We start from the raw sequence: 27,634 nt of genomic DNA on the forward strand, positions 1-27,634 counted from the left end.
CCGGAGGTGAACGCGCTTGTTGCCACTGAGTGGGGTGTTTAGCATTCATATGCCTGCGCATACTGGTGGTAGTTAAGCTAGTAGTGGTGGAACCCCTGCTGATCCTGGTTTGGCAAATGTGGCACACCACAGTCCGTCGGTCATCCGGTGTTTCCTTAAAGAACCTCCAGACTTCTGAAAATCTAGCCCTCGCCGCAGGAGCCCTCGCCACGGGAGCTTCACTAGTTGACACATTTGGCGCTGATGCACCAGCTCTGGCCCTGCCTCTCCGTCTGGCCCCACCACTGCCTCTTCCAACCTGTTCTGGTCGAGGACTCTCCTCCGTCTCAGAAGCACTGTGTTCACCCGGCCTCTCAACCCAGCTTGGGTCTGTCACCTCATCATCCTCCGATCCCTCAGTCTGCTCCCCCCTCGGACTTCCTGCCCTGACAACAACTTCCCCACTGTCTGACAACCGTGTCTCCTCATCGTCGGACACCTCTTTACACACTTCTTCCACTACGTCAACAAGGTCATCATCACCCACAGACTGCGACTGGTGGAAAACCTGGGCATCAGAAAATTGCTCATCAGCAACCGGACAAGTGGTTTGTGACTGTGGGAAGGGTCCAGAAAACAGTTCCTCAGAGTATGCCGGTTCAAATGGCAAATTTTGCTGGGAGGGGGCAGACTGGGGGGGAGGAGGCTGAGGTGCAGGAGCTGGAGGAGTGCCGATTTCGGTGACATGGGTGGACTGCGTGGAAGACTGACTGGTGGACAAATTGCTCGAAGCATTGTCGGCAATCCACGACATCACCTGTTCGCACTGTTCTGGCCTCAACAGTGCTCTACCACGAGTCCCAGTAACTTCAGACATGAACCTAGGGAGTGTAGCTCTGCGGCGTTCCCCTGCTCCCTCATAAGCAGGTGGTGTCTCACCCCGCCCAGGACCACGGCCTCTGACCCCTGCAGTAGTTGGACACCCACGTCCCCGCCCTCGTCCTCTACCCCTAGCCCTCGGGTTAAACATTTTGAAAATGAGAGTTATAACTTGTATTTTTTTTTTAACTTTTTTTTTTTTTTTTTTTTGTGTTTTTTAGTTTTTAAAACCAAACGATGCTATCCTATTGCTATGGCTATTTTCTAGCCAAGTATTACAGCACACTACTATGCCAGATGAGATGACGCTGAGTTATGAAAAAAATAAACGTAAAATAAAAAAGGAAATGGCAGACTGTGCCTAGTTGAAATACAACCCCGGGCCCTAATAAATTTTCCCACTTCGGTCTTTGCGATGGATATGTGCGTCACTAAAACACAGTGGTCGCAAGTCTGACTCCAAATTGCTCCCAATTTGATAGTAGATGCACTGCAGCAAGTACAGCCACCAGCAGATCAACCAGAAATCAAATATATATAACGCTACTGTAGGCGTAATTAAGACGTTTGTATTCTCCTATGGCTATTTTCTAGCCAAGTATTACAGCACACTACTATGCCAGATGAGATGACGCTGAGTTATGAAAAAAATAAACGTAAAATAAAAAAGGAAATGGCAGACTGTGCCTAGTTGAAATACAACCCCGGGCCCTAATAAATTTTCCCACTTCGGTCTTTGCGATGGATATGTGCGTCACTAAAACACAGTGGTCGCAAGTCTGACTCCAAATTGCTCCCAATTTGATAGTAGATGCACTGCAGCAAGTACAGCCACCAGCAGATCAACCAGAAATCAAATATATATAACGCTACTGTAGGCGTAATTAAGACGTTTGTATTCTCCTATGGCTATTTTCTAGCCAAGTATTACAGCACACTACTATGCCAGATGAGATGACGCTGAGTTATGAAAAAAATAAACGTAAAATAAAAAGAAACTGGCAGACTGTGCCTAATTGAAATACAACCCCGGGCCCTAATAAATTTTCCCACTTCGGTCTTTGCGATGGATATGTGCGTCACTAAAACACAGTGGTCGCAAGTCTGACTCCAAATTGCTCCCAATTTGATAGTAGATGCACTGCAGCAAGTACAGCCACCAGCAGATCAACCAGAAATCAAATATATATAACGCTACTGTAGGCGTAATTAAGACGTTTGTATTCTCCTATGGCTATTTTCTAGCCAAGTATTACAGCACACTACTATGCCAGATGAGATGACGCTGAGTTATGAAAAAAATAAACGTAAAATAAAAAGAAACTGGCAGACTGTGCCTAATTGAAATACAACCCCGGGCCCTAATAAATTTTCCCACTTCGGTCTTTGCGATGGATATGTGCGTCACTAAAACACAGTGGTCGCAAGTCTGACTCCAAATTGCTCCCAATTTGATAGTAGATGCACTGCAGCAAGTACAGCCACCAGCAGATCAACCAGAAATCAAATATATATAACGCTACTGTAGGCGTAATTAAGACGTTTGTATTCTCCTATGGCTATTTTCTAACCAAGTATTACAGCACACTACTATGCCAGATGAGATTACGCTGAGTTATGAAAAAAATAAACGTAAAATAAAAAGAAACTGGCAGACTGTGCCTAATTGAAATACAACCCCGGGCCCTAATAAATTTTCCCACTTCGGTCTTTGCGATGGATATGTGCGTCACTAAAACACAGTGGTCGCAAGTCTGACTCCAAATTGCTCCCAATTTGATAGTAGATGCACTGCAGCAAGTACAGCCACCAGCAGATCAACCAGAAATCAAATATATATAACGCTACTGTAGGCGTAATTAAGACGTTTGTATTCTCCTATGGCTATTTTCTAGCCAAGTATAACAGCACACTACTATGCCAGATGAGATGACGCTGAGTTATGAAAAAAATAAACGTAAAATAAAAAGAAACTGGCAGACTGTGCCTAATTGAAATACAACCCCGGGCCCTAATAAATTTTCCCACTTCGGTCTTTGCGATGGATATGTGCGTCACTAAAACACAGTGGTCGCAAGTCTGACTCCAAATTGCTCCCAATTTGATAGTAGATGCACTGCAGCAAGTACAGCCACCAGCAGATCAACCAGAAATCAAATATATATAACGCTACTGCAGGCGTAATTAAGACGTTTGTATTCTCCTATGGCTATTTTCTAGCCAAGTATTACAGCACACTACTATGCCAGATGAGATGACGCTGAGTTATGAAAAAAATAAACGTAAAATAAAAAGAAACTGGCAGACTGTGCCTAATTCTACTCAAACCCCTAATAAATTTTCCCACTTTGGTGTTTGAGGTGGATATGTGTGTCACTAAGAGCTAAACACAACGGTAGCAAGTCCCCCTGCTAATTCCTCACAATATGATACTAGCTGCAAATAAAAAAAAAAAAAAATTATAACGTTATTGTAGCCCTAAGAAGGGCTGTTGGGTTCTTTAAGAATCACTCCTGCCTAACAGTAAGCTAATAGAACACCCTAACGCTTTCCCTGAGCAGCAGCAGCTCTCTCCCTAGCGGCATCCAGACAGAGAATGATCCGAGCAGCGCGGGCAGCGGCTAGTCTATCCCAGGGTCACCTGATCTGGCCAGCCAACCACTGCTATCTACGTGTAAGGGTACCACGTCATGCTGGGTGGAGTGCAGAGTCTCCTGGCTTGTGATTGGCTCTGTTTCTGGCCGCCAAAAAGCAAAACGGCGGGAGCTGCCATTTTCTCGAGCGGGCGAAATACTCGTCCGAGCAACGAGCAGTTACGAGTACGCTAATGCTCGATCGAGCATCAAGCTCGGACGAGTATGTTCGCTCATCTCTAATTGCACCACTTTTTCCACTTTAAATGCAACCTCACACATTGAAAATGAAGCTTAATCTGTATGCAGCAGAGCAAGAGGTGCTGATCACATTGATATATATTCAGTATGGATTGTTATGTGTCCATTTTTTCTAAGTTTAAAAGTCAGTGAGGCAATCCTATTGGTAACTGAAAAAATCCCCCTTTATGACTTGCATACTGATATAGCTGTCAATCATTAATAGTATCTTTTCTCACAAACCTATATTTCAATCTTTTCAGCCCTTTGTTCTCTATAACATACAGAGTGCATGCTATACTACATTTTCATGTAAAGGGTTCCCTTTATAGGAAATTTTCCATTAGAAATGTACTTACTTAGTAGATCCAGAAGGTAGATACCACAAATATGCCTCATCCCTATACAGATTTTATTTTATTATAAGACTATATCTAAAATAATAAATAAAAAAGCTGTATAAGGGTGAGTCCTATTTAAAGGACACCTGTCATCAGGATTGTGTCACTTGTCCTGTCACTACTACCTGTTGGAGCAGCTCACAAGGATCCCATCCCAGCCTTTATCTAGTTATTTCATACATTATTCATTGTAAAATCATCTATTTTTTATCATGTAAATGAGGCTGGTCACATGGTCAGAGGCAGTGATGTCACCCCTGTTACCCCTCCCCTCTCCTCCCCCTGCTCATGTCTGTGTGTAATGTATAGTAAAGCATGGCTAGTGTCTGTGCTGCATCTGCTGACATGCTGCATCCTCCTAATATACAGGTGAGAGACACAGACATCAGCTACACATGAATCTGACATGTTCTGCTGTAACATGGCTGCCTGGAGCTGCTGTATCTCTCCTAAACACACACACATGCACACACAGGCTGCAGGGGGCACCAGCACCAGGAAGCACATCATTATACAGCCTCACATCATTATACAGGCTGTCAGTCAAGCACTGGGGGTGTGGCTGTACCTCATGAATAGAGTGGACAGCTTGAATATGCTAATGCTTCATTGGACATTTCACAGGTCATTTGCATACAGCTTTAGGACCTCATTGCTTAGGTTTACAGGTATGTAGAGGGACAATGAAGGGATAGAGGCAATGCTCTCTAATGGTAGTTTATGAAAATATATTTAGTTTAGGGGGGTTATTTTGCATGACGGGTTCTCTTTAAGGAATCTACCATCTGGATCTAAGTAAGTAGATTCTTTGTTATTCCTTGCCTGTTAGAAATGTATATGGTGTTGCAGCTCAACTTTGTTTATCTGCAGTACCAGCTCCAGTCTATAATGAAAAGCCATGCTGTTTCTGGGGGACCAAAACATCCCACTTTGGTTTTAATGTAAGTAAAGCTATGGAATAGTGTCTCTTTATTATCTCACAACAGTCTACACAAGATGTCAAGAACAAGAATCAGCCCGCACCTTAAGGCCCCAAATACTCTAGACTTTACAAGAGACATTAAAAGAGATAAATAAAAGAGACCCATGTGCCAAAATAGAAAGCAATGAGCAAAATTCAATAAATTTCTGTCTAAAACGTAATACACTATCTCAGGGGGGATGAACTTGCAATAGATTACATTAACTGTAGTTTTACAAAATATAACCTTTCATGCCGGGTTCACACTCAATGCCTCTGATAAAAGGCACATGGGATCTGTGTAGACAGAAGGAGAGAAATATTGCTTTGTGTTGTTTCCCTGGAGTAATCAGAATATTTCTTAGCTTTTTTTTATTCCCTGTGATGTATCATTTGTTACAAAACTGCAAAAGACATAAGTATATCCCTGGAAGGGGTTAAGACGTCAATTCAGGAGAAAATCCATTGAGATAGAAGATCAGACGTTTTGCTCATACTATGACTTCATCAGTTGTTGCTTCTCATAAGTTGCCACTTTTGTACAACCATTTTTTCAAGTACTTGCACATTTACTTAAAAATAATAGCTAGTCTTGAAAACTGCAGCTTTGTTATACATTAACCCCTAAATTAAACTAAATTTAGTGACAGATTTATACATTGCTGAGTGCACAGAGGTTAAATGAGATGTCCATTACTATAAAAATAATTGTCTGTCAGGCTGCGTTCACAAGTGGTATTTACATTGTGTTTAGAAACATAATACAACAGCTGAGGAGAGGAGATTTGCTTAATTACATTGTGTAAACATTTGCATTTACAAAACGCTGTGTTAACACTATGCATTTATACCATGTTAACATTACACTTACAAAGCCCTTGTACACACATATGTTAACAGCAAATCTCCTCCCATTAACTCTTATATTATGTTTCAAAATGCAATGTAAACAGCAACCGTGAACGCAGCCTGACCAGTATAGGTCCTTTATCTCTAATCATACCTGCTCCATGCACCAATCACCTATTCCACCTTGAATAGAAAGAGAGCAGCTTCATGCTTTATTTTTCTATCAAACCAGCTAATGGGTGCAGGATCCAGGTGTCAGATCCTCAGATATCTTAAATTGAAGGTCTATGCTGAAAATAGACTTAAATAATAATACATTATATGATAGATCTTTCCAATGTTTTACTTTCATTTGTGAGACAAAAGTTGCATAACATAGGTTTTAGAATTTTTTATAAGATAAAGGGGGATATTTATCATACACCAGCGCTCATGATAGTCCCGCCGCTGCATTTTTGCAGTGCGATACTCTTGATGTATCATGCAGGATGCTGCGCAGCACTTATTTCTATACCAGGCAGTTGGCGACTAGTTACATGTGAAAAGTTTCCGGCTACAATGAGTGCGCAGGGACAGTAACGCCCCGCGCCGCCCCACTCCCGGCTGGTCGTGCCCTCCACTCAGCTGGCCTCGCCTTCATGTCCCTTCACACCCCACTGACAAAAAGGTGGCAGAGAGGGCTCAGTAATCGCAAGTGCTAGCAAAAAGGCGCAGAGGCCCTGATGAATATGCCACAAAGACTTCAAGCTGTGATAAGCAACCTGTGGCTCTATACCTGTGGTGAAACCAGTGTGGTAGATCACTGGTTTATTCCAGAAACAGGAAAATATTACATTTTGTGCTATAAATATGCAGAACAAAACAGAAAATCTAATTTTATGAAGCTATTGCTGTTGCCATTGGAGAATAATGGAGAAGACGGCCATGCATGAACGTTCTGCTCTTTTCTATGGAGTTGAAGGAGATCTGGGAGCACCGCAATCGGCAATTCCCATCAGCTCCATAGAGATTAATAGAGCAGAACGGTCACGTGCGGCCGTCTGCTCCATTAGTTTGACGGAGCAACGAGATCCCGACTGACAACAGAGGTTTTCCAACCCTTCAAGGGGTGTTCCCATTTCAGCAAATATGCATTTCTAGATCTCGGCTTGCTGTCATTCAACAGGAAGCTCAGAGTATGGAGAATGCTCAGCAATATGCAGCGAACACCCATTAGTAAAATCCACAATTAATGCCTGTGCTGAACATGGATGTAAACCCTTTAAATAATGCCAGCACCCCACAAATTCCAGTAGAGTATGGTTGCCACAATTTTGGCTGGTACGTGTGATTGGCTGGTACAACTATTCGTTTTTATGATGCTTCTGGGCCTGTCATTCGTCAGGATTTGTAACAGTATACGAAAACGAAAAATCTATTAAAACGTAATAAAACCTAAGTAAATTGGGTATCCTCATGATTACACAAACCAAACTAATATAGAACAGGTGTTATTCAGAACGTACAGTGAAAATCATAAAAAAAGTCCATCAGAAAAGGGCACAAATGTGTTTTTTGCCAATTTCGCAGCATTTGGAATTTTTTTTCCCACTCCCCAAAACACACCATGAAATATTAAATACTGTCAATAGGAAGTACAATTTGTTATGCAGAACACAAGCCCACATACAGCTCTTTATGTGGATGGGAAAAATAGTATGAGGACATTTGAAGTTTGAAGGAGAAAAATGGAAGCACAAAAAATAAAAATGGGGGTTAAATACTCCAAATTCTCCAATACTCCTAAGAGATTTCACATAATAAATTGTTTACACATATAAGTCAGCACATTATGTATTCAGAGATATGCTGAATAGTTTTCCTTCTTTAATTCAAAGAACTACAATTCAAAGAAATTATGTAATCTCAGAAAAGGCTGAAGAATACTTGACTCCCTCACAGAATCTTAGTCACAGCACGCATAAGATGTTAGAAAAGTACATGCCATGTGGGGATGAACATATTTGTGAGCAGCCCTCAGTGTCAGGAGGGCCCTGCTCTTCATCCAGAGATAAATCTAATTCCATTACGTTTACAACATTTTTCAAAGATCATGAACACAGATGGAACATTATGTTTTTACAATATCTAATTAAAAATAAATGGTATGCAACTAAGGCATTCCTGCTCTCTTCAACATATCACACTAAGATTATAAGAGCCAACTGACAGTCTACATTTGACTTTAATATCCCTTAGATACATTTTTCATCCTTTTCAATTTAAATCTTTTCCTCCCTTGCTAATATTTAAGGATAAAACAACATCATGTCAATGTTCCTAAGTAGCATGTATAACTGGATCCTGCCTGCCATTAGTCCACCTTGCAGGCCGCACATGTCAAAACTCAAGGTCTGGGGGTCGGATCTGACCCTCCACCTAAATTTCTAGGGCTACCTAAGGTTCCCTGCCAAGGTCTGGGGTTTTGGCTTCAGAGCATAGTACTGCCTTGATGGAGGGGTGGCATTTGTGAGGTGAATGTTTCTGCCATGAGGGTTAATTGTAACAACTACTTAACATTCTGCCTAGGGTGAGTTCACAGCTCACTTTTAGTTAACGCTCATCGTATATGTCAGGAAAACTCCAAACATGTACGCTGAGCATACCCATTTATATATAGTGGCAGATGAAGAGAAGCTATGTTTCACAATCCTGCTCCCTCCTTCTAAGTGACATAAATTGCTCAGCAAGAGGCAACAGAAGCCTATGAGGAACGGATGCAATGTCCCCTAGCCTTTGCTGAGCAGATATGTAGCTCAGAAGGGAGTTACATCCCTGGGGAAACACCTCCAACAGCTGACGATGTTGACTGCTTCCCCTACATTCAGCAGGAATAAGCATACAGTGGGATGCATCTGTGCCATATGTTGTAATGACACATGTGGAATACACCCAACGTGTCCTTACAAAGTGGCTAACACACATCCCCACTTACTTCTATGTGTTCATGCCCACAGCCGTGTGTTAGATGGTAGCCTTGCATAAGCACGCTGCCGGAGACGCAAAAGATAGAGCAGTTCCTATTCCTGCCTGAATTTGCAGCTCATGTAATCTTTTTCTATTGTCACTGCTGTAGTTTGATTTCTGAGTAGCTAGAACTAGATAAGGTAAATTTAAATATGCTTACCTAAGGTAATAACTAGGCTTCAACAACATTTAGGGGGTCATTTATCTTTATTTTTCTTCCTGATTTTTCTGTCTTTTTTGAGACCTTTTTACAGCGCATTGCAATTTTTGTGACTTTTTGGAGTAAGACCTTGATCTTCTATTCCAGATGTGCTAAATATTGCAAGGCGACATCATTATTTGATACTGTACTTAAGGTGAAAAAATACACTGTTGGCTTCCCTTTACGGTGAATATAAACTGTTGCTAGAAAAACTATATGCATTCAAATTATAAGCACAAAACAAGTCTATAATTTTTATTAAAACTGACTCAATTTAGCCCCTGTCATAAATTCAATTATATCAAATTATCATGGAAGCATAGGTGTTCATGTGTAACAATATTATACAATACAATGCATATTTTTAGGGAATATTCAGATTCTTACATAAATTGTTTATATATTATTATCACTTATTTTAAAAATACAACCCTAAATGTCTAAACTTTGAGTTTACAACAATATATCTACTAGTGTATGGATGCTGTTAAATCTGGAGACAAACTCAGTGTCATAACTGCCATAGTGACATGGCATGTCACTGTGGGGTCTCTGATGGGAGGGGTCCAGGCACTGCACAAATTATTATCCTAGGTTATTTCATTGAGCTTTTTCCTATTCTTTTATTCTTTAAGAATTTTGAGAGGTATTAGCTATAAATAGGAAACATAACATGTACAGCAGACTGTGCAATTTTATGGCATTCTTACATGATTTTTGGGGTCAAAAGCATTTTTTTTAGTGTGGAATGCTGGAAGTGTGATTTTTTTTACATACTTTTTCACTTCATTGGAAAAGCACATTTTAAAATGAAAAAGTAAAAATATTATTTAGGCAAAACACTTCATTTTTAATCCAAAATAATATCTGAATATGTTTTCATCAAGTCTTGAGTGTTTACCATATGCCATAATATTTATTAATTGGAGGCTATATTATCTGATTGAAACCCAATTTAATTTGTCCATAAGCAAAACCATTGTACTGAACCATCTGTGTCCAAAGACGCCCACATACCATAACTTACGCCTAATCATCTAAAGGTGTACAGTGCAAGTCCAAAGCAAATTCAAGTAGTAAAAATATGCTAGTAGTCCAGAAGACCTTATAGTCCATTTTCTTCCTGGCTGGTGAGAAATAATCGTCAATTTGTATCAATTGACTCTAGAGGAGTTTTCATGTGCTTAGCCATGTAAAACCTAAGAGGTAAATTAAAAGGAGCCCAAGACCTTAATCTTAGTACCTTCTAGATAAATTATGTAATGTAAGTTTAGAACTAATTATGGAAAGTTAAGTGAGCTTCTAAACACTTCCAACAATTTAAGTTTTACAAGGTAATGAGATTTTTAAGTGGATGCAAGGATACAAGTGTTTAATTAAAGAAAATCCAGGTCAAGTGTGAAACCATGCAATTTTATCCTTTTGTAATGTTGAGCTAATTGGCTTGGTATGGAACTAGTTTGCTTCAAGAATAGAAATTGTATAACAACATCAAAGCTGATACCCCACAGATGAAGAGTTTCCACTTCAATTCTCTTTTTTGGAGCATTCCTGCAGCAATGACAGCAATAACATTTAAGGACTAGGCTTATTTGGGCCTTCATGATGCAGCAAGATCTGTAACTATAGTTTTTATTATTTAGTGCATGAATGAGAGGTTGTTTTTTTTTTGCAGAATTGTGGGGTACATATGAGCAATTGATTACATTTTATTAACTCTATATGGGGAGATATGAAACAAAATAACAGATACACCTGACCATGTTATCGGTCTGATAATGGTTATCGATTCATATTGCTTGGTCATATAAACAGAGACACTTGCCAGATCCAATTATGGATGTTTATAGTGGATTTAAGATAAATAGCTGTAGGTTGACATTTCTCTGTGTATGGTAAACTTTGTCCCAGAAGAGTCATGCCTCTTATGTCCGAGGGCTGCTTGAAAGTCGAGCATTGATCCATATTCAGCTGCCTTCTAAAAGGTAGCACTGCATACATAGTTTTCCTTTCACATTCCAGGAGCATTTTTATTACACATCCCATTCGAATAATTTCTATCAGAGAATGCAAGGTCTGTCAGACTCCTCATGCCTGCAAAGGTGGCCTGAAGGGAGACATATTATTCTTCCTAACCCATAGCTAATAACAATAGCAACTTATCCATTATTGAGTAAAGAGTCTATGGGGGTTATTCATCTTATCTCTGTTTGTTTTGGCTAGTTTTTCAGTCTGCTACTTTGATAATTTATCTGTCTCACTTTTTCCTTGTATTAGATTGGGTTTCTTTTTCCAGATCTCTTTTTGAGACATTTGTTACAAACGTCTCAAGAATGCGGCACAAATGTTTCAAGTTTTCCTTAAGTATGGTTTCGTCTGGAATTTTTTTGCACCAAAAAATGTTGCAAATATTAGACAATCTGAAATGATATTTGTCATTTGTAACATTTATCACATCTGGAGTAGAAGATAAATATGTCTTACTGAAGAAAAACAAAAGTCCCCAAAAAGGAGCAAAAGTTGAAATGCACCAAAAAATGTCTCAAAAAGACAGAAAAGGGAGAAAAATAAAGGTAAATGATCCACCCCCCATGACTCATCATGTAAAAATCTCATCTCATCTCATTTCAACTGTATTGAGGATGATTGGCAGGTTGCCAAGAAACAACTGTCTGTGAAGTGGAAGAGGATGTTTGTCTAGGTCCACTGGTTGCTCAGAGAATATTCCATTATGGGCAGTCCAAATGTCAATGTTGATGAAGAACTTCTCTCCCTCTATTAATAAAGCTTTAAATCACCTCTTTCTTCTCCCTATCCACAATCACATGAACTGTTGCCCTTTTTTGGTTGACTGTTGGAGCTTTATTAGCATGATGAAGTAGTCGGAAGTGTTATAAATGGGGTGGTAACTTTGCCAGTGCTGTATGCTGTACTTTTGTGATACTTAGAAGGGATGTGATTATTTATTGTACTGTGTTCCAGCCTGAATGTTGTAGCATATTTGTAAACTGACAATTTATTGTAATAAGGCTTATATTAATCAAAAAACAAATCATATGTTATAGATTTAGAACAAAAACAACACAAAACAATTAATAGTTATTGTTCAGAACTATCCGGATCTGTCCAGCATTGATATAGCAGATATCTCATGAGATATGGAGTCAGGTAAATACACACCCATATCACACAGTTTGTGCTCTGGCAATTAATATGATACACTGGGATTAAGAGGTTGATGGGGTTTTTCTGACATAACTTAATGATCATAACAATTATTAAGAAATGAAGCTAATATATTGAGGCTGTGAGAAACAGATGTGCACTTAAAGCTTGATAAGACCAAGATATTTAATTCTGTTTCTGTTCCATCAGCTGAATAAAACAACATTTTGATGCCTGACCTGCAGTGGGTGTTTAACAAGCAAAACTTTATTGTTACTGGAATCAGCTCATAACCGTAAAATCAGGATTGCTGCTCTCTTAAAGCAGCTCACTTCATGTGTATAAAGATTAATGAAACGTAAGCCAGGTCCTATTCTTTTTACTGTACACACAGGATCATTACTCAGGAGCCCAGAAGTGATGGTTTTCTAACCAAGGGTAATTTTGCATACACTTTTCTACCCATGAGCAGCATATTTTCCCATTGCAAAGCTGCTATAAAATATATATTATTCAGGTTAGAGTCTCCATTCAGAAGTTTATGACCTGTTGGATATACTGTGAAAAGACACAATACATCTTGGAAAGAATAATTTTTAATACATGCTTCAGGATGTTAGAAAAGATTTTTAACATCCTGAAGCATGTATTAAAAATTATTCTTTCCAAGATGTATTGTGTCTTTTCACAGTATATTCAACAAGCCAAAACAAGATGTTTTGACAGAGCAGCAATAAATAGGATTATGTTTATTATAAAAACTACTGGATATTTAGCATTTTCTCATACAGTTACTTTTTCACTAGCATATATCCTTTAGCTATGAGCTATTTGTTTCACCTAAGATATTTCCCATATGCCTCAAAATATGTATTTGGTAGTACATGGTTCATGAAGCGAGGAGAGTCGCCTACCTCGGGATCACAGCTATACATCATCATGATATTGATAGATTTTTATTACTATGTTGTCAGAAATTTCTACTCTAGGCCAGGTTCACACACTATGACAGCAATGTTCTTTCGATTATTATCTTTTTTACAATAGAACCAGTAGCAAATCTCAGTTTTCTCTCTCACTAACATACTGTATTTTCTGTGTCTGCCCTAAAGAAAACATAGGCAGAAGCTGCAGTATTATTAAAACATATTTTTCAGCTTCGAGTATATTCAGATATGTAACCCATTAACGACCAGACCCTTTTTCGCTTTTGAGATTTCATTTTTCACTCCACACCTTCAAAAATCTATAACTTTTTTATTTTTCGATGTAAATAGTTGTATGAGGGCTTATTTTCTATGTAACAAATTGCATGCCGTGAAAATTCCAAATACAGTGAAATTGATGAAAAAATGCCATTTTCTTGTAGGCTTGGATTTTACAGCTTTCACTGTGCACCCCAAATGACTTGTCTACTTTATTCTTTGGGTTGTTGCGATTACGGGAGATACCAAATTTATATAGGTTTTATAATGTTTTCATACATTTAAAAACATTAAATCCTCCTTTACAAAAAAAAAAAAACTTCACTTTGCCATTGTCTGGTGCTAATAACTTTTTCATACTTCAGTGTACCGAGCTGTGTGTGAAGTAATTTTTTGCAAGATAAGATGATGGGGCAGATTTATCAAGCAGTCTGAAAGTCAGAATATTTCCAGTTGCCCATGGCAACCAATCACATCTCAGCTTTCATTTCACCAGTGCTCATAAATATTTTAAAGGGGAGCTGTGATTGGTTGCCATGGGCAATTGGAAATATTCTGACTTTCAGACTGCTTGATAAATCTGCCCCAATGTTTTCAATGCTACCATTTTGAGTACTGCAGTGCCTTTTGATCAGTTTTCATAACATTTTTTGAGTGTTGCCATATGGCAAAAAAGTAGCATTTTTTACTTTTTGACAGATTGGACACTTTGGGACGTGGGGATATCTAACATCATTAGGCATGCTCACTCACCAATATAGAATCACTCATCACTGGCTATGATATCTGCTGGCCCCTCTCTCAAGGAGGCATTGCTCCTATAGCTGGATGAGATTCCTCCCTGAGCTTCCGTTGAGGAACTATTCCCCCACCTCTCACAGAGGATATGTCTCTGTCCTGTCCTCAAGCATTGGTATAGTATTTCTCCATAAGGCCTGCAGGCCGTGATCACCATCCCTCGTCTGAATATATCTAATATGGGGGATTCCAAGCTGTTATCATAAGATCGAGGTACACTCTCACTCAGCCATTTGTATTGGGTGGGTGGCTTCAGCCATTAGCATCATTTGAGAAGTAGGTTGGCCATGGATAACAAATATAAGAAGATTACCACAGACACACAGCCTGGTTCTATTAGTAAGTTTATTATTTACTTTAACTGATTGTTGCAAGCACCAAATGCAGCAGATAGTAGCAGGTGTCAGCTGTATAATACAATAGACACCAAGAGGGCTTGGTCAATGAGCCCTCACCTTACACCCCTTTACTTCAGGTAATGTAATCAGCATGATAAAAAAAGCAGATAATGCTGATAGAGATGTAGCTGTGTCTGATCAGAAACAAGAATTGTGATCGTTGCACTTCCCACAACCTCAGTCCCTACTTACTTGCCAGCATTAAACAGCAGGCAACAACTGGGCAGCTATTTCAATCCTGGATAAGTGTACAGTATAGATAGACAAACAAACAGGCACAAGACAGACAACTAGGCATAGTCAGACAAACAGGGTCAAAACCACAATGATGGCTAGGTACAAAATTGTAAGGTAGAATTATAGTCAAGGCTCAGGCAAAAGGTCAGGTGCACAACAAATAACAGTAGAATAACCAGAAGGACAAAGTCAATAGTTGGCTCCGCTATATTCAACTAGCAGGTATATGTGGGCATACATTACAAAACATCGCAGAACATTACATATGGGCATGGTTCAGAGACTGGAGAACAAATCTTCAAAACTTTCGCTTGCAAAAATCATGGAATAAGGAAGGAACAGAATGGGGCAGATTTACTTACCCGGTCCATTTGCAATCCAGCGGCTTCCGGCGATTCACTAAGGTAGTGCGCCCGATGTCCACTAGGTGTCGCTGCTGTGCTAAATTCCGTCAGAGTTCACTGAAATTCACCAAGCGTGCTGGGTGCAGGTAAGCGTGTGTCAAGAGACCCTTTTTTATTAAAATTCCGTAGTTTTTCCGAATCCGTCGGGTTTTCTTACAGCCACGCCCCCCGATTTCCATTGTGTGCATGCCGGCGCTGAAGCGGCATAATCCAATCACGTGCGCCTGGGCAATCCAGGGAAAATTGGCGCAAATCAGAAATATTGGGGTAACGTGATGGAAAAACGCGATTCGGGCCCTTAGTAAATGACCCCCAATGAGTCAATTAATATAGTTCTGGCACTCAATGAGTGAATAACAAAAGTAAAGATGCAAGACTTTTTTTCTTGTACATCTGAGAAATAACATTTGGAGATGGGGGAAATAACAAATAATTTGTTTTTAAGATGTAATACGTTTAGCTCTTAGGTTCCACTGAATGTCAGCAGTAATAAAAGTAATTATAACAACAATGAAATAACTGTTCTTCTTTAACTACTAGAAAGCCATACCATTTACCATACCAAATAGATATACAAAACCTTAAACCATATAATTTTACAGTCCTTTTCCATTGTGGAATTTTTGCCTTTTTCTCCCCCCCTTGTAAATTTATCAATTTACAGATATGTATGAGGGCCTGTTATCAGTATTGAATATTCCATGCAATGTACTGTTGCAAAATTATCTTGAGGGCATTGTTTTAACCACTTTCAAACTGTGGTCCATATGACACTTCCCCTTTATCCTTTGGGCCAATACAATCATATAGATAACAAATTTATATAGTTAAAATATTTTGCCATATGATTACCGTATATACTAGAGCAGTGATGGCAAACCTTTTAGACGCTGAGTGCCCAAACTACATCCAAAACCCACATATTCTTCGCAAAGTGCCAAAGCCACAATTTAAGCAGTAACTTATTACTCTCTGCTCTGTCACAGGTTTAAATCATATAGGCACCCGAGGACACCAATACAGTAGAAAGAAGGAGAAAAAGCTTTGTGTAATCATTGTAGCTTCCTTTTAGGGTCCTGGGCTGCCTGGGACTGCAAGAGGCCTTGAGTCCTGTCTGGCGAATTCTGCGCTGGGGTGATGGCATGGGTGCCCATAGAGAGGGCTCTGAGTGCCACCTCTGGCACCCGTGCCATAGGTTCGCCACCACTGTACTAGAGTATAAGCTGAGTTTTTCAGCACAAAAAATGTCGTAAAAAACCCTAACTCGGCTTATACTTGAGTCAAGAAAAAAAAAACAAGCAGTGTATTCACCTTCCAACGCCCCCAGAAGGTCCTCTAATATCCATGGCAGCCCAGACATCGGCTCCGAGTACCCACGGAATCCATCGCAGGCACCATGATGTCAGCCGCTCGTTGACATCATAGTGTGTGCTGATTCCGGAACACACATCAGATGTCAGTGTGTGGCTGGAGCTGATCCTGGGGCCGCAATGTTTACAAGAGGACCTGCCTGGGGGGTGTTGGAAGGTGAGTACACTTTTTGTTTTTTTCCTACAGGCATTATATTGGGGCAGTGGTTGACAGGCTATATACTAGAGGGGCTGGATGGCTATATACTAGAGGGTCTGGGTGGCTATATACTAGAGGAGCTGGCTGACTATATAGTACAGGAGGCTGGCAGGTTATATACTTGGCGGCTGGCAAGCTATATACTAGAGATGCTGGCAGGCTATATACCAGAGAGACTGGCAGGCTATATGCTACAGGGACTGGTAGGCTATATACTACAGGGGCTGGCAGGCTATATACTGGGGGGGGGGGGGGGGCTGTGACCAATGCATTTCCTACCCTTGGCTTATACTTGAGTCAACAGGTTTTTCAATTTTTTAAATTATACTCAGGTCAGCTTATACTCGAGTATATACGGTATATTCTTATAAAACTTTGATACTTCAGAATTGAAGCAGTGTAATTTTTCTTGCAAAACCAGCTAATGTTTTCATTGATGCTATAATGGGAAACAAATAATCTTTTTATCACTTTTTATAAAAAAATAATTTTTTTATGGAAAGTGGCCCAAACTGAAACCCAAAAAACATTTACTGTAAAGTGCCAAACAGTGATTTAATAGTACCTGAATCCAATGTCATTAAAAAAGGGTGAGATGTTATTGGGATGGTAAAATAATTGGGATAATATTTATGCAATAGCTTAGTCCTTGATGTTAACCTTTGATGGAGCTTGTTGTGAACCCGTCACTTAGGTTCTGTTGAATATATGCAGGCAGATGGTCATGTGATATCTGTCCATGAACAATCGCCCTGCCAGGACCCCATATTCATGATTATGATTACTTTTAAAATATATAGTAAATTACCTTATATCCTGACCCCCAAACATGGTAAATATGGTTTAATAGGTAAATAGAGGTGAATAGGTCAACCCCTTTAATATATATGAGGCATAGCCAAACAATGTAGCCAAACAATTCTACACAATGTCCACCCTGCACCCCTCCATACCCACTTGGTGTGGAGATAGCTTAGAGGGGTTTTCTCGTCTGGGCATTCAATTTCATAAATCTGCCATATACTGTATAAACATTTCTTCAATTAGATGTTATTAAAAAAATGTTCATATGTGAAGAAAATTTCTCATAAATTTAGTCATATGGTCCCATAGAAACAAGACTGTGTCTTTGGTTACGGCCACCTCTGCTGGAGGGATTGCACTCTGTAATAATGAACGCTGAATCCATGTGGTCAATAGCACATATCTAGCCACCACTGCCAAAATGTGAGGTGGTCGTATCCGAGGAAGCTATCTTGTTTCTAAGGGTCAACATGGCAACATTTATGAGAAATTATCCTCACACACGAACATTTTTTTTTAATAACATCCAATGGGAGAAATGTTTACATATGGCAAATAAATGTGAATACCCCTTTAAGGAAGAAAATAGTAGCAATTGGTGAAATGTAATGTCAAGGCTTCTTATGATTATCAATGATAATACTATAACTGTATTATTTTAATAGAAAATGTAAGAATTCTTTCTAAATATTGTCTAAACATAATTTAGGACTAAATGAGTTGTTGATTGATTTTTCCCCTTTTCACTGAATAGGAAATCTCCCTGTAATTGGATGTAAATAAGACTGTCAGGGGACCACAAAGTAAGAAAGTGTAAACACATCTATTTAATCACTATATCCAATATATCTCGACGATTTGGCCTTTCTAATGAATAGTTTGGTACTAAAGTGGTCATTTTACTCGAATAGACATTCAAAACCACACTTAACTTTTTCTCTTGTTTATATGACACACGAAAATCAGATTTGCAGCTGTTTTCTTTTTTGGTGGAACAAAATAGCTTGGAGAGCACAGTAATTACGTACAATTGTCAAAGGAATTGTGTATGGATAAGCATCTGTTTTAGCTGGCGTGTACTGTATGGAACAGGAAATAATTCTAATTTCAATTATTTAGGCTCACATGACATAAAAAAGCACTTACTGGAAGTTTCACAACATGGTTTCAGGGAAGGTTTGTTACAGAAAATAGGGCGCTGACTATTATTACCATTACTGCATATATTGAGGGGTGATTAGAATTTTTAGTTTTTTTTTAACTTTCTTTTAGATTTTTTTACTTTTGACTTTTGGAGATCCCTTAGTGCAGGGGTGTCAAACTCATTTAATAATATTTAATGCAGTTACTACTTAACAGTTAGGTAAGCTTTTGTGAAGTTCCATTTATATAGTATTACCATTACAATCATCCGTTTAAGGGTAACCAGAGAGTTCAAGTCAAAGTGCTCTTTTAAAGGGGACCTACCACCACGATTCTACCTATAAAGGTAGAACGGGTGGTAGGTGGATGAATGGGACGTAAGGATAGCCCTTTTTGGGCTAATCCTGACGTCCCGGCTATCCTTTTGTAAACTTTAATGTCTTTATATGCTAATTTTTTTAAGCGGCTACTGGGGCGTGGAGTAGCCGGACATGAGGCTACTCCACGCCCCAGTAGCCTTGTTCCTCCGCCAACCAGGTAATCTTCGGCGCACAGCTCTTTGTAGCTGCGCTCCCTCGTCCGAGTACCCGGCGTTCTGCGCATGCACAGTAGCGCCGCCCTCGGAGCTACGGCCGCGCACACGTAGGCCTGCGTTCTACACATGCGCACAACACAGGGTATTCGCACGAGGGCATGCAGCTACGAGGAGCTGTGCACCGAAGATTACCTGGTAGACGGAGGAACGAGGCTACTGGGGCGTGGAGTAGCCACGACTAGTAGCCTTATGTCCGGCTACTCCACGCCCTGGTAGCCGTTTAAAAAAATTAGCATATAAAGACATTAAAGTTTACAAAAGGATAGCCGGGACGTAAGGATTAGCCCAAAAAGGGCTATCCTTACGTCCCATTCATCCACCTACCACCTGTTCTACCTTTATAGGTAGAATCGTGGTTGTAAGTTCCCTTTAAATAGCCAAGTAACAGTGCTCCCCAGTAGCCAACCTACAGAGCTTATTATTAACCAAGTAACAGTGTTCCCGAATAGCCTATCACAGTGCTCCTCAGTAGCCTAGTCACAGTGTTCCCAGTAGCCAAGTCACAGAGCTCCAATTAGCAAGGTCACAGTGCTCACACTAACTAAGTCACAGTGCTCACACTAATTAAGTCACAGTGCTCACACTAAGTCACAGTGCTCACACTAACTAAGTCACAGTGCTCACACTAACTAAGTCACAGTGCTCACACTAATTAAGTCACAGTGCTCACACTAAGTCACAGTGCTCACACTAAGTCACAGTGCTCACACTAACTAAGTTACAGTGCTCCCAGTAGTCAAGTTACAGTGCTCCAAGTAGCCAAGTCATATTTTATTTAGTAACCATCGGTCTTACTTGTGGAAACCTTTGGGTAGGTGAAAGCTGGCGGGGAGCGAGATAACATTGAATACAGTTTATTTTAAAAACCATAGAACTCTATGGTTCTGTGGTTCCTTAATGCTTGGATTGTTCATTACTGTGTCTATGTTGCTCTGCTCTTTTCAAAACCCATAACTTTTGATGTTTTCATAGCTACTACTTTGGAAAACTGTTCTTATTGGGCTCCATGCACACTGCATTTGTTTTTTTTGTTTTTTGGCTCACAGTCTTTTTGCCATGAAACCATGCCTGCCATTTCATAGGCCACACCCCTTTGTCATACAAGTTGTAAAAGTGACTGAAAACTGTCTAAAACCCTTGATACATGTGGCACAGACTTTTTTTTGGTGCACATTAGGGCATAAATATGGCAGATAAATCTTCCTTGATATTTTCCATTATATCAGGGCATATAGTTGTTTCCAGGGAAAGGAAGGAAGGGGAATTGAACTTTTATTATTTTACAATTTTTTCAGCCCCCTAGGGAACTCATAATGAGGCCATTTGTAGAAAGGTGATCTGGGCCAAAAAGGCAGTACACAGCACTTAAAGAGGACCTGTCAATAAAGTAAGCAGCTCATAGTGCTTGTACAAACGCTGCAGTGTTAGAGTGATAGCGTTACCGGAAACCTCGCAAAGCGGTCCGATGTATTCACACTCGCTCCATAGGCCGGCAGTGACTGCTGCGTGCCAGGCAGCAGTCACTGCCCCTGGCCACGCCCCAACCCCGCCCCCTCATGAATACATCGGTCAGCTTTGCGAGCTGTCCAACAATTACATTGTACCCTGCCGCAGTGCTTACTAAGCAGCTCCTAGTGAAAATTTGGGTGACAGTTTCTCTTTAAACAGTTAACCACCGTAATCTCTGCCAGGACCAATAGCTAGTTTGTCAGCTAGTATGTCACTTTTATGTCATTAAGCATTTAAAACCCCCAGGTCCCCAGGTTACATACAAGATAGGGTCTTTAGGTTTGTTGAATTTGTATGTAAGTTGGAACTATATATTTTATAATTGTAACCCAATCGTAACCCAAGTCAACAATTTTTTTGGTCTCTGTGACAACTGGATTTTAAAAATGTTGTATTGTCATAAGAACCAGGATAACAATGCAGACACCTTTGATAACTGTTATAGCTGAAGGCTAAAGTACAGTAAATTACCAACATCCAGAGGTCTGTTTGTAACTAGGGGTCATCTGTAAGTCAAATGTTCTTAAGTAGGGGACCGCCTGTATATGGTGAATACAAGGCCTGATCTATGATTGGACACAAATTCATCTATTGACTATTAGTTTATATGGCACCTCAAATAAAAAGAAAATTAACTATGATTCCTGTTCAACATTGCGATAACATCACTATAAGAAAACACAGAATAATAAATGTTATAAAGCCATATATATATTACTCATCCACATATGACCATAATAATAGTGTCCCATGTCAGGTATAAATTCCATTAATACCTTCCCCACACTAAATCCTGGCAAAAAATACCATCTTCCTCAGGGGTCTCAGTTTTCCCCATTATGATATAGTTGCTTGCTTGTTGGCTAATCACTGTCCTTTTTAGACAAAACAATGATTGGGAATGAGCACCTTGTGATCACTAGTTCATCTAATAGTATAAGGGCCTCCTCTTGCTGTGTTGATTTTTCTCATTTATTGCTCTCCTCATGGGTATAAAATAACATTGGTTTGCAGTCACCATAATATGCAGTGATTTTCTGAAATGTAACTAAATGTGACTAAATTGGTGATATGATATTTGCAAATTTGAAATAAAGCTTCAAAGGTGACTAAAGGCCAGCAAGATATTTTAGAAAGATAAAAGCTGGCACCACAGTCCACAATTCTTGGAAAATAAATTACTATGGAATCCGAAATATGATGTTGAATGGGAGGAATATCTAGTGTATGCAGTTCTGATGTGTGTGGCTTTTGTTTGTTCAGATCATATTTGCATTTGGAATCCAAGCATTGTCTGAAACTTACTGAGTTATTTAGTGGCTGTTGTGCAGTAAATTCCTGCTGTCACATACAACTTATTAATTCCCACTTCTCATTTGCAAATAACATCATACTCATGGCCAGATGTTCATTGTACTTGGCAGATGTTTCAGGTACTGAACACTGCATGATTCTCACTCACCAGTAAACAATATCTCCTTGTCTTTATTTCTATATCATTTTATGGTATATATACTGTGTGCATACAGTACAGACCAAAAGTTTGGACTCACCTTCTCATTCAAAAAGTTTTCTGTATAAATTGTCGATTCACACTGAATGCATCAAAACTATGAATAGACACATTTGGAATTATATACTTAACAAAAAAGTGTGAAATAACTGAAATTTAGACTTATATTTTAGGTTCATCAAAGTAGCCACCCTTTGCTTTGTTTACTGCTATGCACACTCTTGCCATTCTTTTGATAGTCTTCTAAGGCCCCTTCCACACTTGCGTAGCAGATCCTGTCAGAGTTTGATCAGGGTGCCATCAGGGTTTGGTCAGTGAAAAACTGACATTTTGCATCAGAGTTCAATCAGTTTTCAGTCAGAGTTTGCTCAGTGTCTTAGTTTTTCACGCGTGTTTTTAATGCAATTTCAATGCGTTTTTCACGCGCAGATTATCTGCATGAAATGGACTCAGGGCTGAGCTCTATCTTTTCTATGGCAATTGATGCATGAAAAACGCATTGCACTTGCAAGTGTCTCAGAGTGCAATGCGTTTTTGATGCATCTCCATGGACTTGTATGGTGCGTTTTTCACGCGCGTGACTTGCAAAAGTAGAGCATGTCGAGAATTAAACGCGCGTTTAAAAAAACGTGCGTGTGTGCGTGAAAAAAAATGCAAGTCTGAAAAGACCCGTTGATTACAATGGGTCAGAGTGCAATGCAAGTTCTGTGCGTCAAAAGCATGCGCAGAAAACGAGCGTGAAAAACACAAGTGTAAAAGGGGCCTAAGGAGTTGAAGGAGTTCCCAGAGATGCTTAGCACTTGTTGGACCTTTTGCCCTATTACTCTCCTTCTTTGTCAAATAGCCCTTACACACCCTGGAGGTGTGTTTGGGGTCATTGTCTTGTTGAAACATAAACACAATCTAGAGAGAATAGCATGCCCTTGCAAGATGCTGTGGTAACTATGCTGGTTCAGTATACCTTACATTTTTAATAAATCCCCAACAGTGTCAGCAGCAAAGCACCCCCACACCATCACACCTTCTTATCTATGGTTTATGGTGGGAACCAGGCATCCATTTCTTCACCTTTCTGCTTCGCACAAAGACACGTTGGTTGGAAACAAAGATCTCAAATTTGGACTCCTCAGACTAAAGCACAGAATTCCACTTGTCTAAATGTCCTTTCCTTGTGTTCTTTAGCCCAAACAAGTCTCTTCTGCTTGTTGCCTGTCCTTAGCAGTGGTTTCCTAGTAGCTATTTTCCCATGAAGGCTGCTGCACACAGTCTCCTCTTGCCAGTTGTTGTAGAGATGTGACTGCTGCTAGAACTCTGTGTGGCATTGACCTGGTCTCTAATCTGAGCTGCTGTTAACCTGCAATTTCTGAGGCTGGTGACTGAGATGAACTTATTCTCCGAAGCAGAAGGGACTCTTGGTCTTCCTTTCCTGTGGTGGTCCTCATGTGAGCCAGTTTCTATGTAGTGCTTGATGGTTTTTGCAGCTGCACTTGGGGACACTTTCAAAGTTTTCCCAATCTTTACTCAGCTGCTTTTTTCTAACCATAACATAAATTCCAACAGTCTATTTAGTAGGACTATCACCTGACAGGGCACACCTGTGATGTGAAAACCTTTTCTGGTGACTACCTCTTGGAGTTAATCAAGCGAGTGCAAAGCAGTAATCAATGCAAATGGTGGCTACTTCGAAGATCCCAGAATATGAGCATATTTTCAGGTTTTTTTTCACAATTTTTGGTTAAGTATATAATTCCACATGTGTTAGTTCATAGTTTTGATGCCTTCAGTGTGAATCTACAATTTTTATACTCATTAAAATACAAAAAAACTTTACAAAAGCTTTGGTCTGTACTATATTTATAGAATACTTTTTATGCAGCTAACAGCTGTTACACTGAGTCCATGGTCTCCTTCTTTCTAAAATCAACTTTTACAATTATGCTAATGAACCTGGAAGGCTCCTAAGGATGTTAATAGCGCCTCTTCATGCTACAGATTCACAGTCTGTTACACTTGCACTTCCCACTATGTGCTGAAAGTTCCTATGCTGCAGTGAGATTACAGCAGGCAGAGGGAGGGGGGAGTGCCGAGGGAGCAGAGGCAATGGTGAGACAGTGTAACAGCATGTGAAGCTGCACCATGGTGGGGCGCTGTTCATTCCTCCAAGAGCCCTTCAGGCTCTTTAGCATAATTTTAAAAGTTTATATTAGAAGAAAGTAGGCCTGAATATATGAGTAAGTGTCCATGGTCTATCTTGCTTTTGCTGGTAAATTTTCACACAGCCCTCATTCACTATTTAACCAGGTCGTAATACATGGTTAGAATTACAATAATTGTAACGATTGTTACAGTTACAATCATTTGGATTCTTGGAGGATACTTGGTAGATGCTATATGTAGTATAATGTTACTTCTATTATCCAGAAAATAGGATTCTTTAGTCCTAAATATAAGACATGTAATGAAGCATACGACTTGTATGCTGAGACATTTGGCTAACGCTCATAATATTATGCGTAATAAAAGATAAAGTAACTGGAAGCCATTAGTCATATCATTATTGTTATTCTAACTATTATCATTTTGTCTCTTTTCAGCTGGTGTGGGAGTTATAAGGACATCCAGAATGTAGTAAAAAATAATCCAATTGGTAAATGAATAAACAAAAAGGATATAAAAATGCCATTACACAATATCAAATAACCTGTAAGAGACATATAAACCGTTAAACACAATTAAAACTGGTCTGAGAATGTAATTCTTCAAGCACTTATGAAGGGAAGTGCTGCTAAAGTGCTGTCACGCTGTCTCTTTCCGATGATAGAAAGCATGTGTGAGGGAATTGTGAAGCCCATTCAGATCCGCGCAAAAGCTGGGACATGCAGAGGCTTTTACACAAACAGAGCACGCTCATCCAACAAGTAACATATGTAGAATGTGGAACGACTTCAAATATGAATAGTCAAATTAATTGTGTTTAAAAGAACACTATAAAACATTATGTTACTCCTACAGCCATGTCACATTCCTGTGATAGGTGACCTTTCTCTATGGACCTATAAAGGAGAAATACTGTCATGTCCTTAATATATATAATGAACCATCAATGCTAAATGTGGTCAAATGAAATGTGAAAACACTCATACCACAATGCCTTTAACACATCCCCATGAAACAAACTCATGTATAAATCACTTGTGGCTAAAAATGGTTCTTTCAGCATGACATCCTATTTTGGGATTAATGGTATGCCAAGTCTACAGACAGCGATCACTGGTTTTAGAAACCACCCATTGTAAAAGACTGAAAATAAAATAAGTTACATCACATGTTATTCGTCACAGTCATATTATTAGTTATCACGAGACAGAGAGAAATGCTTTCTTTAAATAGCTATGAACAATTACTTATGTTCCATAGCAATAGTTTACAGGTGTTAGAGGTTTTTTCAATATAGGTCCGAGGCTTAGCGTTGACGTGGCGTTGGCAGCTTAGCGGTGACGTGACGTTGGCATGACAGGAACACTGAGCCTCTCTTTACAGAGGCCAGCGGGGACAGGGTGGCGCTGCACTGAACCGGAGCACTAGAGAGGGGTGGATATAGTGGGGCTTATTTAGTAAGGGTCCGTGGCCGCACTTTCGTCAGATTTTCTGACGTTTTCGTTTTCTGCCACTGTGACAGGTATTTAACTGGGGATTGTGTCGCACACGATCGGATTGTGGAGCAGCTGCACTTGCTTTCATGCAACAGAAATCGGGGACGGGCCATTGGACAATCCGACTGATTCAGACTCAGCATGGGATTTAAATTTCAAATTGTGTCGCAAGATCAAGCACTTACATACTGCAGGAAGAAGAAGGTTAACTTCGACGGACCTGAGCGGGGAAGCAACACATGCAGGATATTGGGCCCACAATCTTAGTGCATCCGGAGTGCATTCCGGTTGGACAATGCTCCTCCGGACGGGTAACTGAATGTGCCCCAGTGTGTTTGTTATTTTACACCTCATCCATCACTATATTTAAAACCCTGATCCTGTACAACTTCTTAAATAGTATATATAGTTAGTAGTGATTAGGAATGCTGCGGCTTTCAGCCTAAATGAGAATTTAAGGACTTTATGTTGGTTGCTAAATGTAAGACTGTTGTCACAATATTTAGACAGTTGTCATTCAACAATAATATCACATTAGGAGGAATTAACTTCTGCAAATATTTAGCTAAATGTAAAAGAATATTGATTTCTTTGCAAAATAAATCTAGAATATATTTATGATGTTCTTTTTTTGCAATAGATTCCAGTTTGTGATTCTACCAGATGCTGATGCTCCCAAATTTCCTATAGATGGTTACTACTCTTTTTCCCTGAAAATAAGACACCTCCCAAAAATAAGAGCTATTGCAAAAATAAAGCCTAGTGGCAGTCATTGCTGCGGCACGTGACTAAGACGCTATGCGCTGAAATGCAAGTCTAGGGTGTTCTAAACCTTTTAGTCCATGCAACATTTCATTAATCCTTGCACCATAAACTTACACCCCACTGAAAAATAAAGCACGGTTCCAGTGCCAGCCTGAACTCAAATTAATAAATGCCCCTCATAGTGTTTTCGCATCAAATATACACAGTATATACAGACTTTGCATGTTCTGCACTGGAATGCCCATTTTTCTGACAAAATTTGTGTCACGTGACAGCCACAAGTGTTGCGTGCAACCCATATATGGCGCAGGAAGTTCTTAAATACATGTGCAAGCAGTTTGCTCATAAAAGATTGTGCAAAGTCAGACAGAAAAATGGGAAGAGTACAATAGGTAGGTGAACGTATGTTCCCGACCTCTTCCACCTAGTGAAGCGCAGAGACAGTACAAATGGCGGAGAGCTATATTAAGAAGTAACTTTTATTCAAATTCAATAAAATCCAAGAAAATAAAGAACTCTAAAATTCAATATGGAACCGACGAGAGAAAATGGGGAAGTTGAGGTAGTGCGCCCAGTGGGGTATACAGGGTGTGGCGTCCCTATCGAACCCTAGAGGGAGGTGTCGGGACCTGGTGTGCCCTATAGAAAAAACCTCAACTCGGGGCCGCAGCCCTAAACGACTGGAACCTTACCCTATGTTCGGTCTCTTAACCCTATGATAAGCGG

The 27,634-nt window shown here is 39.8% G+C and overlaps 1 protein-coding gene and 1 long non-coding RNA gene across 5 annotated transcripts in view; one reads left to right on the forward strand and one right to left on the reverse strand.

Annotated features, from left to right (window-relative positions):
• Positions 1–27,634, reverse strand: part of LAMA2 (laminin subunit alpha 2) — a 567,760-nt gene that overhangs the window by 534,837 nt on the left and 5,289 nt on the right. The window lies entirely within an intron of this gene.
• LOC140120517 (uncharacterized) lies at positions 16,798–25,712 on the forward strand. The gene is made up of 3 exons (XR_011853838.1): positions 16,798–16,884; positions 18,485–18,533; positions 25,085–25,712. It is a non-coding gene; the product is annotated as an uncharacterized lncRNA (long non-coding RNA).

Source organism: Engystomops pustulosus, chromosome 3 (assembly GCF_040894005.1).
Source record: "Engystomops pustulosus chromosome 3, aEngPut4.maternal, whole genome shotgun sequence".
Lineage (NCBI taxonomy): Eukaryota > Metazoa > Chordata > Amphibia > Anura > Leptodactylidae > Engystomops > Engystomops pustulosus.